Source organism: Heteronotia binoei, chromosome 6 (genome assembly GCF_032191835.1).
Source record: "Heteronotia binoei isolate CCM8104 ecotype False Entrance Well chromosome 6, APGP_CSIRO_Hbin_v1, whole genome shotgun sequence".
In the NCBI taxonomy this organism is placed as follows: Eukaryota; Metazoa; Chordata; class Lepidosauria; order Squamata; family Gekkonidae; genus Heteronotia; species Heteronotia binoei.
Window position 1 is genome coordinate 84,066,330 of NC_083228.1, and position 12,466 is coordinate 84,078,795.

A 12,466-nucleotide genomic window follows, 5' to 3' on the forward strand; every position below is an offset into this window, starting at 1 on the left:
TTGAAAGCAGCCGACCACCTTTTAAAAACTACACTCCAAAGAGTGTAGGGCAGTAAGGGGGGGTGCCTCCTAACTCCCCCAGGCGGGGTAGCACCTGAGGCCATCGCCTACCCCGCCTATTCCTACGCACCAGCCCTGCTGATAATTGCTTCTTGACCCTTATACAGGTTTCTCAGGAGACATGTGAGGTGGTCTGGTACTCCCATCTCTTTAAGGACTTGCCACAGTTTGTTGTGATCCACACAATCAAAGGCTTTAGCGTAGTCAATGAAACAGAAATAGACGTTTTTCTGATTTTCCCATGCTTTCTCCATAATCCAGCAAATGTTGGCAATTTGATCTCTGGTTCCTCTACCTCTCCGAAACCCAGCTTGAACTTCTGGTAGTTCCCAATCTACATACTGTTGAAGCCCAGCTTGTAGGATCTTTAACATGACCTTGCTGGCATGTGAAGTGAGTACAATGGGTGCAATAGTTTGAACATCCTTTGGCGTTACCCTTCTTTGGGATTGGAATATAAACTGACCTTTTCCAATCCTGTGGAAAAGCTTTAGCCAGTCTTATTTATGTGTGAATTGATAAAATGGCTTGGTGATTTCTAGCTATTACTATATTGACTATTTTTTTTTTAAAATATATGATCATGGGTCCAGAATGGTGTTTCTGTGGGCACAAGGATTCTGCCCGCAAAGCACAATTTTCTGACTGTCTCCTTGCTCCCACAGCAGCCTGAAATACACCCTGACGTCCTGTTCTTAAGTTTCCCTTGTCAGGAGTTTGGGGGCATTTCTGGCTACCACAGCAGGAGTGAGGAAGACTCATTCTGCAGACAGAAATTCTTGTGCCTGCAGAAATACTGTTCTGGATTCAAGCCATCCTCTGTCTCACAAGAATTCTCAGGTTGTTTTATATTGTGTTAAACATAGTTGGATTGTATAGGAAGGTGTTTGGGGCAGCAAGTAGAAGAACCCAAGGAAAACAAAACAATGGTTAAACAAAATAAGATTTATTCAGGAAGATATAACAAAATTGTAAAATGGAACATAATCACATATAACTAAAAAAAAAAAGGTAAAGATAGTCCCCTGTGCAAGCACCAGTTGTTTCTGACTCTGGGGTGACGTTGCATCACGACGTTTTCACAGCAGACTTTTACGGGGTGGTTTGCCATTGCCTTCCCCAGTCATCTACACTTTCCCCCCAGCAAGCTGGGTACTCATTTTACCAACCTCAGAAGGATGGAATGCTGAGTCAACCTTGAGCTGGCTACCTGAACCCAGCTCATATAACTACCATATGTTAAAATCTATATGTCCATGGAGTGCTTTAGAGTCATAATCTATTAAATTTGCTTATATCTTTAATGAAGTTGAAAATGATCCCAATGCATTCTTTCCTGGGAATAAACCAATTTTAATTCCTTTATATTTTGTTTGGTTTATTCAATTTGAAAGGCTATATCAGAAGCTGTTAAACTAGGAGTTTATGAGTTTTCAGTATACTGATAAATAAATAAATCCAGTGGCATTTACTTCCACATAAGTCCATGTAAGCTTTGACTGCATGAAAACAACTTTTGTTTTGTATGAGCAAAAACTTTCAGCATCATGGAATCTAACTTTAAAATTGTCTGGGGCTGCAGCCATCCCTCACATTCACACATTTACCTTCTTCTGAGGAGCCTGGTGAACCCGCCATGGTGGTACCAGGCAGCCTCTAGCAGCCTCTACCACCAGTGAATCCCCACAAAGCAACAGGGGCCTTGGGTAACCATCCCTGACTGTCATTAGATGAGCATGGAGGTGGCTAGGTGGTCTCAGGAGACCAAGAGAAAGAAAGACAATTTCTCAGGACTTCCTGGAACAGGAAGGAGGTGCAGCAGGGCAAGAACAACCCTGAGAAATATAGGTTGGGCCTCAGTCTTTAGGAGGAAGGAATCTTTGAGACATGGGGAGAGGGGAATGGCAAGCTGTAAAGCTGAATAACAACTGATGGGCCAGGAGGCCAGTCACCAAAGAGACTTGTAGAGGGTAGACAAAGGCTGGGGACAGAGGGAACTGGAAACTATTCCCCTTTCCTCCTCTCCATTATTGAGACATTGCTCATAAGCATGCTAGAAAAGGAGAAAGTGGAAGCTGAGCCCCTTACTGGCAAAGTCAGACAGAAATGCTGTACAACTTCCCTATTGTCAAGAGGAGAGGGTTTCTGCAGAGGTGGAAGATTAGCTGAAATAGGCTGGAGTCCATTTTAGAGCCTACTCCATAACTGTGGTTGCAGCAAATCATGTTATTCTGAGTAGAAATAAGCTTTTTATGTCTTGGTCCCAAGAAGAAATAGCAGATTTCTTGGCAACTTGATATGATCACTTTGCAAAGTTCTTTGTAGATAAAATTGTTTGCATTCATAACAAAGTGGGCTCCATATTAATTATGGATCTGTTGAAAGTTCCTGAATTGTCATGTTTATATGGATATCTTTCTATTAAAGCTGAGTACATAGATAGAATATTTGGAAATCTGAGAACTGCCACAAGTCTGTCAGAAAAGGATTTGTGCAATGAGTGAGGCAGATTAGAAGGATTTGTACCTATGGCTTTAAAGAGACCATTGCAACCTTTGCTAAAGAAGAAATTTCTTGATAAGATCTAAATAACTATCAGCTATGGGCAGTTGTTGATTTTGCCCATTTGCAGGATGGCATCTGCAAAAGCCCTACTGGCATGGGCATGATTGTCATGGTGAAATATAGGAGGAGAGGTAATCCTGCAAATAAGAAGGTCTAACTAAGGCCATGAAGGGCTTTGTATGTGATAGTACCTTAAACTGAGCCTGGTAACAAATGGCCAGCCAATGTAGTGCCTGCAGAATGGGAGTCATCTGCATGCTCTGTCTAGCTCTCACTAATAACTGAGCTGCAGCATTCTGGACCAATTGGAGTTTCCAAGTTGATTTTGTGGGGAACCAAGTGTGTTACAGTAATTTGGTCTTGATGTTACTGTGGTGTGGATCTACATGACCAGGTCAGCCATATCAAGGTAAGGGGCCGTTTTACAGGCTAGGCTGAGTTGGTAGAAAGTCCCCCCCCCCACCCCAAGCTGCAGTGTGGTGTAGTAGTTAAGAACAGCTGACTCTAATCCTGATAACTTGGTTTGATTCTTAATCTCAGTCTTCCCCCCCCCCCCCCGACAATACAGATTTATTTAATTTATTTATTTACAAAAATGATATCCCTACCTTCACAAAGGCAACCAATGCAGTTAATGCCTGGAGATTTTTAGGGTAGGACCTCAGTGGGGTATAATGCCATAGAGTTCCCCTTCTAAAGCAGGCTTTTTCTCCAGGGGAATTGATCTCTGTAACCTAGAGATCAGTCGCTTTTGGGAGATCTCTAGCTATCACCTGGACACTGGCAACTCTAGGAGTGATATGGTCTGTAATGACCCACTTCAGACCCTACATCCCAGATGATCTCTACACCTTTTGAAGATAAGCCATTTTGGTAATTTTGACTAATCAGAACTTAAGAGCCCTGCTTGATCAGACCAATAGGCCGCCTAGACCAGCATCCTGTCTCACACAGTGGCAACCAGTTCCTCTGGATAGCTAATCATGGGGCTTAGAGGCCAAGGCCTTCCCCTGATGTCACTTCCTGGCTCTACACCATACATCTATATCAGCGGTCCCCACCCTTTTTGGCACCAGGGACCAGTTTTGTAGAAGACAATTTTTCCACGGACCAGGGGGGTGGGTGGGTTTGAGATTGTGCACTTTATTTCCATTAGTTTGCTGTGGTGGTTAAGTGTGCGGACTCTTATCTGGGAGAGCTGGGTTTGATTCCCTGCTCCTCCACTTGCAGCTGCTAGAATGGCCTTGGCTTAGCCATAGTTCTCGCAGAGTTGTCCTTGAAAGGGCAGCTTCAGGGGGGTGCTGTGGGAGAGGAAGGTGAAGGAGATTGTGAGCCACTCTGTGACTCTGAAATTTGGAGTGGAGGGCAGAATATAAATCCTATGTCGTCATCTTATTATTACTACTATATTATAATATATAATGAAATAATGATACAACTCACGGCCCGGTTGCTAACAGGCCATGGACCAGTACTGGCCCATGGCCTGGGGGTTTTGGACCCCTGATCTACATCATACTGATGATTTATATCAGACTGCTAATGAGGTAGTGTGGCCCTGCTGGTTCTCTTGGACCTCTAAGTAACCTTTGATACCATTGATCACAGCTAGGGTTGCCAAGTCCAATTAAAGAAAAATCTGGGGACTTTGGGGGTGGAGCCAGGAGACTTTGGGGGTGGAGCCAGGAGACATTGGGGGTGGAGCCAAGAACAAGGATGTGACAAGCATAATTGAACTCCAAGGGAGTTCTTGCCATCACATTTAAAGAGACAGCACACCTTTTAAAATGCCTTTCTTCCATAGGAAATAATTAAGGATAGGGGCACCATATTTTGGGGCTCATAGAATTGGACCCTCTGGTCCAATCGTTTTGAAACTTGGGGGGTATTTTGGGGAGAGGCACTAGATGCTATACTAAAAATTTGGTGCCTCTACCTCAAAAAATAGCCCCCCAGAACCCCCAATACCCACAGATCAATTTCCTATTATTCCCTATGGGAATCGTTCTCCACAGGGAATAATAGAGTGCCTCGTAGACATTTCCCTCCCCCCCCACGCTTTCTAAAGGGGGGGAGGGCCTCCAAACTAGGGAATCCCCTGCCCCCTCCCTCTCTCACACACACACACTTACCAGATCTTCCTCCGGACAACTCTACTTCCTGTGAAAACGAAAGCAAAGAAAGGGAGGGGCCGTTCTCAAAAGCCCTTCCTGCTTCCGGCTTCCTGCCCAGCCTTAAAGGGGCAGACATTTTGCAAACGGCTCAGGAGCTCTACATGAAGCCTAAAGGTATGTTCTCCCCCCCCTCTCCACCCCCCACCCCCGCTTCCAGAGTTTTGAAAAGCGGGAGGTGAGGCTGTGAAACCAGAAGTCTCCCGCCAGAGCAGGAGATTTGGGAAGCCTAATCACAGCATATAAATACCTATACAGAGAGGGATTTGCTGTTCTTTCTGGACACTGAGGCTGCTCTTGGAAGGAGTTGATCTTTCTCTCCATGATGGGGTGAGTCTGGCCTACTTAGATTAGGTATTGAAAAAGATTAAGGATGAAGTAAAGTAGTTGCATCAGGGAGCCTTGTTGATTTCAGGTTAGCTTCTTTGTGTATGAGTTTTGCCCTGTATTAATTTTGCCATATTTTATAACTCTTCTATTTCTTTTTGTAGTATTTGTTTAATAAATATTTTCTCCTTTACTCTGCCTGAGGTCTTCACACTTCATATTTGGCAAAACATCAGGGCATGTCCTGACTAAAGAGGGGGCTGGCTGGGGGCAGGGAGGGTGCTAGGGTTGCCAACTCTGGGATGGAAAATTCTTTGAGATTTGGGAGGTGGAGGGTGGGGAGGGGAGGGGAGGGAGCTCAGCAGGTTATAGTGCTATGAAGTCCACTCTCCAAAGCATCAATTCTATCCAGGGGAATGGATCTCTGGAGTCTGGAAACAAGCTGTAATTTCTGGGAGATGATCTCCAGGATATACCTTCCTCCGGAGGTGGCAACCCTAAAGGGGGCTCTGGGTCCTCTGTAGTAAAGTCCTAGAACCAGAGTGAGAGTGGTGGTCCGTTAAGACCCTTGCCTGCTCCAGGCTTAAAAGAGGCATGGGGGAAAGGAAGGTGTGTTTGTGTGGGGGAGAGATCTCTGGAAGGGACATCCTGTCAGTGACAAAGCTGCATGGCTTCATGCACCATAACAGGACAACCAGTAAGACAGGATACTATTGAGCAAGCAGTAGGGCTGCCTTTTTCTATGTTGCGCCTTCTCTGCTCCCTCATTCCATTATTTAGCTCTTGTAGCTCACTTAACTATTTCCTTGCTCTTCAAGCCTGAAAATAAATAATCCTTTGTTCTTATTATCTCAAACCTCTTGCCCTGGTGGCAGAATATGTCCCCAAAGTGCTTTTGCTGTGTATCCTGAGGTGCAGTACTCTATCATACCTATGCTTGTTCTGCTCTGCTTCACAGTGCTTCCCTTCAGTGTGCTCTCAAGTTTGTATAGCTGTCCAGATGCACATCTCTGCTGCTTTCTCTTTGGGCTTTACCTTTTGGATTATTTGCTGCCTGAACATTTGGACCATTTTATTGGGAACTGAGCTGTTGCCTGGAGCTCTGCACAGATAAGTAGCTATTACCCCTGCTTCAGCCTTTTTGCTCAGCCTTTTGAGCTTCTTATCTCTCCTTCTTGATTGATGTACGTTGTACAGCATGTGTGGACAGAATATTTGTTTCTGACAGTGTGATGAGATATAAGTTCTTCTGGTGGCTGGTGGCACCGGGCTAAAGGGAAGTCCGTCTTCATTAGGGTGGCCAGACCGTCCCGGTCACCCGGGAATGTCCCGCTTCTGGGTCCTAATTCCCGCCTCCCGGCCTGCCTATACCGGGACCATTACAAGTCCCGGTTTAGCCAGCGAGAGGAGCCGGGCATGGGCGGGGCCAGGAAGCGGGGGGAGGCTGCGCTGCTGCTGCCTCTTCTCCGTAGCTGCTCCTCCGAGATGGGCTCAGCCTGAGCCCATCTCGGAGGAGCAGCTGCGAAGAAGCGTGGCAAGCCCCGAATCTGGGTCCTTCTAGGACCCTGAGCAGCAACGCTGGAGGAGCAGGAGCAGGCCGGACTTGCGCCCCGCCCCTCCATTCCCTGCAGGGGCAAAGGCGGCATGCGTGGGCCTGCTTCACTTCTCCGCCCGGCCCCTCTGCTGTGCGGGCGGCAAGGGACATGCTGGGCCGGCCTCGGAGGAGAAGGAGGCGGCCGGAGGAGGAGGAGGCGGCATGGCTGCGGCGGAGGCGCGCTGGCCTTCCGAGCCAAGGACTTGGTAAGTCCGGGGGTGATGCGGAAGGTGGGAGGGGAGCTGTGCTGCGCTGGTAGCCGGAGGGAGAGGCCCTCCTCGCCTTCCCTGCTGGCCCTAGGCTTCCCAACCCCCCCCCCTTCATCCCCCGGTGGGTCTCCAGAAATCAGGAAGCGGGGGGGGGCTGGAGGGGGGAGAACATACCTGTAGGTGTAGCAGTTTGTAAAATGCCTGCCCCTTTAAGGCTGGCCTGGGCAGGAAGGAGGAAACAGGAAGGGCTTCGGAGAACGGCCCCTCCCTTTCTTTGCTTTGGTTTTCACAGCAGTCAGAGGGAAGAAGACCAAGTACGGTAGGTGTTTGTGTGTGTGTGAGAGAGGGAGGGGGCCCCGGGGCAGGGAGGGGTGATTCCTTGGTATGGAGGCCCTTCCCCCCCTTTAGAAAGCGTGTGTGTGGGGGGGAGGGAAATGTCTACTAGGCACTCTATTATTCCCTATGGAGAACAATTCCCATAGGGAATAATGGGGGATTGATCCGTGGGTATTGGGGGCTCTGGGGGGGCTATTTTTTGAGGTAGAGGCACCAAATTTTTAGTATAGCATCTAGTGCCTCTCCCCAAAATACCCCCCAAGTTTCAAAATGATTGGACCAGAGGGTCCAATTCTATGAGCCCCAAAAATGGTGCCCCTATCCTTAATTATTTCCTATGGAAGAAAGGCATTTTAAAAGGTGAGCTGTCCCTTTAAATGTGATGGCCAGAACTCCCTTGGAGTTCAATTATGCTTGTCACATCCTTGTTCTTGGCTCCACCCCCAATGTCTCCTGGTTCCACCCCCAAAGTCTCCTGGCTCCGCCCCCAAAGTCCCCAGATTTTTCTTCAATTGGACTTGGCAACCCTAGCTGGCCCGGCCTCCACAGGGTTTAAACTGGCACTGATATGAACTTTGGAACTGTACTCAGATCAGCTCTGATGCCTAGAAACTACCTCTGTGTGCTTGCTGTGTAATAGCACTCAGGATAGTCCTCTTCAAGCTTCAACATCCAAATTTCCAGGAATTTCCAACCCAGAGTTGGTAACCCTAGCTCTATCACAGATTTAGGAGGTCTTTGATTGCTGATTTAGGAGGTCTTTGATTGCTGGGGAGGGGGTCAGCAGTAGGAAGTACCCATACAGGGAGCACATACATTGAAGGTGGAGGTATTGTGACTCAATTCACACCCTACATTTTTTATAAACATGGCACTTAGGTATGCATTTTGCAGGGACAAATGTAGTCATATTCTAATATGTTAAATGTGCCTATTTGCAGTGTTTGGTTTAGCATTCCTTGTTAACTGAACTTTCCAGCACTTATGGTAGATGCATTTCTCTGATGCATAAAATACATATATGTTAGACAATAATTTACATGGAATTTCCATCTCATTATAAAACATTGTGTGTAATTTTGCATAACTAAAGGTAATGGATTGGGCATGCAATAAAAATCCCAGTTTTATTTGATCATTACTTAAGTCCTTTCTTTCATATTTGCATAGTGGCATGATAAGAGTTATAATTTGCTTTGTTTTAATTTAGTGTCAATAAAATTGATTCAGACATCTGTTTCCAAAACAGAAAAAAGTGTTGTTTTTCCAACATGAATTTTTAAAGTAAAAGATTGCCTGCTTCTTTTAAATTTTGCCCCAGAGGTTTTACTTTAAGAGCATATTCCTACAGCTGCAAACCTGGTAGAAATTTTCAAAGTCCCATCCACTCCAGTTATCTAATTAACATTGACCAGAGTTTTAATATTGCTGCTTGGTAATTCCATTGGCCATTCCATCTAAGAATTGTACACAAATTTTAAGTCAGCAGCCAATATGGTATTCCTGCAGCACAGATTAGTAAAGCTGCAGTACTACAGTCCAAGCCCTCTGTTCACGACCTGAGTTTGATCCTGGCGGAAGCTGGGTTCAAGTAGCCAGCTCAAGGTTGGCTCAGCCTTCCATCCTTCCGAGGTCGGTAAAATGAGTACTTTCTGGGGGGAAAGTGTAGATGACTGGGGAAGGCAGTGGCAAACCACCCCGTAAAAAGTCTGCCATGAAAAACATTGTGATGTGATGTCACCACAGAGTCAGAAATTACTGTTTTGGAGAATTTGTACCAGTATACCATTAACGTACTACAGTAGCAATTTCTGAAGGTGTGTAAAGCGGAACTAAATTTATTGTGCTTGGAGCATGAGTAGATGGAAAAATTCAGTTGAAAAAAGGAGGCAAATAACAAGGAACATGTTCAGATACTTGATAGCTCACTATAGGAGCAAGGGAAGACATGTACTGAAAGTATATATAATACTGAAATCTGTTGGTTATCTTACAGAATGCAACTAATGGACATGTAGTTTTACTACTTGTGATTGTGGCTTTGGAATTACTGTCTAGAAAGCTCCATTAAGTTCTGTATGGTCAGTAACAATAATAAAGTTAAGCACTTTAAAATTAAGCATTGATGCATGCCATTTAAGACCATGCTTAACTATTTAATTGAAGTTAATAGGACTGAAGTGTTTAGCTCTGGCTAGATTGTGCAAATATATCAGTGTCTTTGCAAATGTTAAAATGCTTCCCAGCTATGGATCTCTTGATTAAGGGTATGCAAACCCCCTCCCCCCATATTTCTTGGTTCAAGTCTATAGGATTAAAAAAAATCCAGTATTTCTGAAAAATCCCAGATCCCAGTATCGGTATGGTATTTGGATCCTGGATTCTTCAGAAATCCCAATTTTTTCTGGGTCCAATAGACCCAAGAAGAAAATATCTGTAGTTTTAAAAAAACCCGCCCTGACTCTGGGGCTTCTCCTTGCAGCATGGTTTAAATTGTGCTTAAAGAAAAACTGGCCCCAGGATCTGCTTGTGGCAAGGAAGGAGATCACTCCTTGCTGCACACTGACTTGGCTGGGAGTGCTTCTCCTGGAGAAGCTATCCCCAGGATCCATCCTTCCTTCCTTCCTTCCTTCCTTCCTTCCTTCCTTCCGTGGCTCTCAAATATCCGATGTTCATATCTTGCGGCTCTCAAACATCTGACCTTTATTCTGTGTTGCTCTTTTGTTAAGCAACTCTGGCCACCCCTGGAGTAGACAATACTGACTTTGGTGGACCCAAGCACTGATTCAGTGTAAGGGAGCTTTGTGTTTGTGTCTTCTGGTGCTTTCAGACATACCACCCAAATCCTTTCAGCAAAGGCCAGATAGGAGTTATGGGCAGTGTTTGCCTGCAGTGCAATTTTGTTCTCAAATCCTGTATTTACTTCATCAGTATATGGGATAAGGCACTTTCTCAACTGTGCTGCATAATGCAGCCTATTTATTTTGTCCTGTTTGCTCTGTTGGCTCTATCTGCGCCACCTTCATCACTTTCAGGGTGTGGATCCCCCAGTGGCGTGGTCTCCCGACTCCCTCCGCCGGCTGTTTCTGATAGCCCTGCGCCCCCTCTTTCATTTGATATGTGTCCCGTGCGGATGCCACCCTCCCGCCGGGAGATGCCGCAAAATGAGCCCCCTTGAGGCTTATGGCGGCAGGGCTTGGGGGAAGCGAGCTAGACTGCTGTTCTTTTGAGGGGTCATAGAGTGTTTCGAGCCCGTCCCTGTGGCATCGGTCCCATCGTTGTGGGGCCCAGGGGGCCGGCGCAGCGGCACGCTGAAGCAGCCTGTCGGTCACTTCCGGGTTCCTGTCCTGCATCTCGACCTGTGTTATTAGTGACAGGCTGCTTCGGCCGGCGGAGGGAGTCGGGAGCCCACCCCACTGGGGGATCCACACCCCGAAAGTGATGAAGGTGGCGCAGATAGAGCCAACAGAGCAAACAGGACAAAATAAATAGGCTGCATTATGCAACACAGTTGAGAAAGTGCCTTATCCCATATACTGATGAAGTATATACAGGATTTGAGAACAAAATTGTTTCCGGCGGTGATATTTGGGGGATTTTTGGGGACGTCACAGGAAGTGCTGTGAAGTCACTTCCTGTTTCCGGCAGTGGCATTTGGGGGAAATGATGTCATTTGGGGGAAGTGATGTCACAGGAAGTGATGTCACTTCCTGCTTCCGGTAGGTGGCGCGGGGGGGGGAATGATGTCGCAGGAAGTGATGTCACTTCCTGTTTCCGGCAGGTGGCGTGGGGGGGGGGAGATGATGTCACAGGAAGTGATGTCACTTCCTTTTCCCGGCGGTGGCATGACGTCACCGGAAGTGACGTCACTTCCTGTTTCCGGCGACGCGCGCGCTGCGGCGCGCACACCCCTACCTTCCCCCTCCCCAAGGTGTCCCTGGCTGGCCTTCAGACATTATGGCCACCCTAGTCTTCATCCTAATAGGGAGGAGAGAAATTTGAGGCAGGGTGCTCCGTGCCTGGTAATGTGCATCTCCTGACCCTAGTTTTCACCTTCCTTGTATTGCTACAAGCTCTCTTCCCTTCACAGTTTAGCATAATTGTGATATAGAATGGGAAGAGAAATTTCCCTATCAATTTCCCCTGTGATTTTATTGCACCCCCTTAGGTTGTAAATATATCTGATTGCTTGTTGTGGTACCCTTTTTATGCTTTTCCTTTTCCTCTCATGTATGGTCTAGGGTGAGCCATTTCTGTTCAAGTGATTCTAAGATTGTCACACAGCAGGGGCCTAGGAGGGCCTTCTACTCGCTGCCACCGCTCTGGTAAGGGTCTACATGGGAGGGCCCAAAGCACCCAGCCACCCCTATCTTGCTTATTAGTAAATACTTAACTGTGATCAAGGAGATCTGAGGACCCAAGCAGTCTAACAACAACAGCTTATTTACAGTGCTCAAATAATAAGTGGGTAAAACAATGAATGTATATATATACACACACAAAGGTGGGTGCAAATAAACAGAAGTCCTGATGCAACTAACTAGACATTCCCTACTCTAATATCAAATTCACCACCACCCTTGGGTGAGGGATCCCTTCCTACTGCCCGTTCCAGAGAGCACTCCTCCTCTTACTGCAACCTCTCTAGACAGAGAACCTCTCTGCCTGCAGCCTCTTCAGGAAAGGACACACCCTATCTGTGCTTGGCCCTTTTATGCTCTCCTCCCAGGTCCCACCCCTCTCTGGGCTAGTTTCCCTCCAAAACCTTGCCACCCAATCAGAGGAATAGAGTGGATCCCCAGCGATTCAAGCTTTCTTTAGTAACTCCTAAGCAGGCTTCTCTAGAGCCTATAGGTTTCACTAGGCCCAGGATCATGACAAAGATGAACGCAGGGCTTTTTTTGAGCAGGAACGCAATTCCAGCTGACTTGGTAATGGGGTGTGGCCTAATATGCAAATGAATCTTGCTGGTTTTTTTCTATTAAAAATCCTGTGTGAAATAATGGTGACATAAGGGGTTGTAGCCTATTATGCAAATTAGTTCCCGTGAAGCTTTTTCTACAAAAAAAAGCCTTGGATGAATCAATCTTAATTTTAAAAGATCCTACATATTGAAGATACTGTTCTAGCAGGTTCATATTTCTATCACAACTTAGTCCTAGAAAGAGCATCCAAATGCTGTTACTCATACAGTTAATGCTGCT